Source organism: Otolemur garnettii, unplaced genomic scaffold (assembly GCF_000181295.1).
Source record: "Otolemur garnettii isolate 467f Iridium unplaced genomic scaffold, OtoGar3 scaffold00152, whole genome shotgun sequence".
NCBI lineage: Eukaryota > Metazoa > Chordata > Mammalia > Primates > Galagidae > Otolemur > Otolemur garnettii.
This window is the reverse complement of record NW_003852547.1, coordinates 1,862,398-1,866,637: the sequence shown is the minus strand read 5'-3', so window position 1 is coordinate 1,866,637 and position 4,240 is coordinate 1,862,398.

Sequence of the window (4,240 nt, the reverse complement as noted above, 5' to 3'; positions counted from 1 at the left end):
GCCCTACTCACTGAACCACAGGGGCCACCCATATGGAGTATTTCAACTACCCAACAAGATTCCTTTGTGCCCCTTTGAAGTTAATTCCCTACCCCAGGCAACCACTGATTTACTTTAAAAAAAAAAAAAAGATTAGATTTTCTTTTGAGTATACTTTGAGCACTCATTTCACTTAGCACAATATTTTTGGGATTCGACTTGGTGGTATGTGTCTCAATACAGTATTTTCTTCTTTTCTATCACAGAGCAGTATTCCATTGATGGATGCCACAGTTTGCCTATCCATTAATCAGTAGTTTTTAGTGTCCCCAGTGGTTCCAATGTGCAAGCAAGGTTGAGAAGCCTTGATCTGAGCTGGAGGCTTTAAACCTATAAGGCTATGATTCTATAAACTTAAGATCTTCTAAACATAATCCTGATGACTTCAACTACTGACTGTGGGAAGGCAAGGATGAGTGATAGGACGAAGCCTGTGCATTAGGATCAAGTCTGTCACACAGCTGTGTACCTGCCCAGTGGGTTGGAAAACCAGAAGCCAACGCAGGGCAGTGTAACCAATGAGAAGGCATTGAGAGGGTAATGTGGTCCATGGAAATGCAATGACAGGGCAATGTGACAAATGAGAAGGTGATGAGAGGGCAGTGTGGCCAAGGAGAGGGCTACAATCATGCCTTTGCCCATGCTGTTCCCTTTGCATGGGGCACTCTCCCCCCTTTCTCCAACTGTCTAAAGAATGGGGAAAGGTTACTAATTTCTCCTCTTCTTTAGAGCTGACCAGAACTCTAACAACACAAGTGTGGCTGAGAGAATAATCTGATAGTTGAGGACGCACTACCTAGATCAGGGTACCCTCTACTCCATCCTCCATTTGCTGCTGAATCTTTCTATTGCTTGTCTACGACTCTGTGGTTCATATCAGTGACAGTATTAAACTATGTTACTGGGAATAAGTGGAAGTTATTGATACTGTTCCATTTTGCCAGGTCCTTCTCTGGAAGTTGTTATGGGGCAGGGATGTGTGTATGTTTCCTCAATCTAGTTCTTAGAACCACTTCTCCTCCCATGAGGCTGTGGACCAGGATCAGGGCTATAGGCCTTGCACAGCGCGGGGGCAGCCATTTATTGTGCTCTGTGCAGATACTGCCCCCTGGTGGTCGAGATGCGTATTTGGGTGAGGACGATAGTGGACTGGGGGCTTGTCCATATGTGGGTGCAAGACTGACCTCCATCTGCAAGGGCTGGGTGGGTGCAGGCCATCAGGACCCACCCCATTTACAGCTACTGGGGTAGCTGTGGCTGCCATATGGGAAAAATGGACTTTTGATCGATGTTGGCTTCTAGCTGGGCAGGATAGAGACTTTGCCCCGGTTGAGGCCAGGATTCTTATCAAGAGTTTTGATAAGCAGGGACAAGGTTGAGGAGATTAACTGCTCTTTGGCCTGTGCCTGCTCCCTAGTCCACCATCTGCCCCAGGTGAGAGACAGTCCACTGGCCCACTGTGGATTTTTATATTTTTATTTATTTTTATTATTTTATTTTATTTTATTTTATTTTTTGAGATTGAGCCTCAAGCTGTCACCCTGGGTAGAGTGCTGTGGCATCATAGCTCACAGCATCTCCAACTCCTGGGCTCAAGTGAGTCTCCCACCTCAGCCTCCCAAGTAGCTGGGACTACAGGCGCCCGCAACCATCATTGTTGTTTGACAGGCCTGGGCTGGATTTGAACCCTCCAGCTCAGGTGTATGTGGCTGGTGCCTTAACCGCTTGAGCCACAGGCGCCCAGCCTGGATTTTTAGTGGAATCAGTTCTCCAAACATCTGTCAGGAAACTTTACAGTTTAGAGACACTCAGGAACTTGAAAATTTAGGATGCCCACTCCTAAGTTTTGGAAGAGAAACCTCTGATATCTATGCCCTCTTCTTCCTTAATAATACTAAATTGATTTTTATTTTATTTTTTATTTTTTGAGACAGAACCTCAAGCTGTCCCCCTGGTTAGAGTGCCGTGGCATCAGAGCTTACAGCAACCTCAAACTCCTGGGCTTAAGTGATGCTCTTGCCTAAGCCTTCCGAGTAGCTGGGACCATAGGTGCCCACCACAACACCCAGCTATTTTTTGGTTGCAGTTGTCATTGTTGTTTGGCAGGCCTGGGCTGGATTCGAACCCACCAGCCTGGCATATATGGCTGGTGCCTCAGCCACTTGAGCCACAGGCACCAGGCCAGAAAGTTGATTTTTAATGGACACGTGAGAGTCTAGCAAAAATACTATATTCTCTAGGTTCTCTGGAGCTAAATGTGGCCATCTGACAACCTTTTGGGCAATAGATAAAAGTAGAAGTGTTGTATGGGACTTCCAGAAACTGACCTTAAAAAGAGGTTTTTTTTTTTAACCCTTACTTCCTTTTCACAGCTAACAGGAATGTGGCCATGATGGCAGGAGAGTGGCAGCCATCTTGGACCAGAGTTATATTGCCAAAGATGACAGAACAATAATATGAAAGAAATGAAAGAAGTTTGGGTTCCCACCTTTATGAAGCTGCCACATTAGCCCTGGACTCTACGTTCAGACTCCATTTATGTAAAAGAGAATTAAATTTCCCTCTTGTTCAGGACATTTGATTTTGGGTTTTCTGTTATTTGCAGCTGCACCTCGCTTTGACAAAATGCTTTCTTTGGGAGGAGAAATGCCAGGGTACATCCTGCCAGGGCAGGTGTATTTCTTAAGGCTCTTTTGGGTCGAAATGGCAAAAATAGGCCAGGCACGGTGGCTCATGCCTATAATCCTAGTGCTCTGGGAGGCCGAGGTGGGTGGATTGCTTAAACTCAGGACTTTGAGACTAGCTTAGGCAAGAGTGAGACCCTGTCTCTACTGAAAATAGGAAAAATTAGCCGAGCATTGTGGCAGACACCTGTAGTCCCAGGTACTTGGGAGGCTGAGACAAAGGATCTCTTGAGCCCCAGAGTTTGAGGTTGCTGTGACTCATGGCATTCTACCCAAGGGTACAGAGGGAGAAAAAAAAGATGGACTCAAACTCCTGGCTTCAAGTAATCTTCCCACCTCAGCCTCTTAAAGTGCTAGGGTTATAGATGAGGCACCACACCACACTGGCCTGAAATGATAGATTTCCTATAAGACATTATAGGATTTCCTATAATCCTATAAGTATTTCCTATAAAGGACTGGAGGTTCTGAAGACCCCAGGGCAGACTTCCTGATGCCAAGGTTCACTATTCCCCCAAACCTGCCCCCACTTGGTGTAGCCCCATGTGAGATACCCTACAACCTGCCCGAAGGCACATGGCCCCTCCTTTAAAAGCCCATGATATCCCTTAGCCAAAAGACAGATTTGAAATTCCTTTCTTCCTTGGCGGTCCTCACTGTCTCAATAATTGGATCTTTGTGTGACAAGTAACTGAACCTAGATCGACACCCCCTTGCAGTTTTGACAACACTCCTGGACCCAGTCCACTGTGACCTCAATATCTATCTCTCCAACCCCTTGCCAGTGTCTCTTGCTCTGATTGTCTTAACTGGAGCAAGCACTCAGCTATTAATATCTGGGCTTCCCAGATGAATTTAACAATACGAGGAAACATTGCTGACATAATATGGACTGCAATAAAAGTATTAAAACTGAAACCACTGAGCTCAATTTCTCAGTAAAGATTCAATGAACTACATTGAATTAAGGGCAGAGAAGGGAGCCCTGGAGCTTGGGGGAGAGGATGCATCTGTGGTCCTGTTGGTGGTATATCCCAGGGGTCCTCAAACTTTTTAAATAGGGGTCCAGTTCACTGTCCCTCAGATCATTGGAGGGCTGGACTGCGGGCCCCGGGATGAGTCGGCTGCTAAGCAGGACAGGCAGCGGGGGCAAAAACACCCGGTAGGCAGGATAAATGTCCTAGGTGGGCCATATGTGGCCCATGGGCCGTAGTTTTTTGTTTTTGTTTTTTTTTTTTTTTGATTGGCAATGTGCTGAGGCTTTATTTTGGAAAAAGCAATAAAATTGGTTTTTAGCTGGGGATGTAAGTGGGGGTAACCCAGGTGGTAAACTCCCCAGAAAAATGGGCTGAGGGATAGGGCTGAGCCTCAGGTGGGTCTCCTGTTCCATGTGCTCCCTGGCACAGCTGTCTCCCCCACAGGCTCTGTGGGAGCCATGTGAGAGGGTAGACTGGAGGGGCCGCAGTACAGCTCACTTGGGCAGGACATCAGAGGACTCAGACACCAGCTTCCCGTCT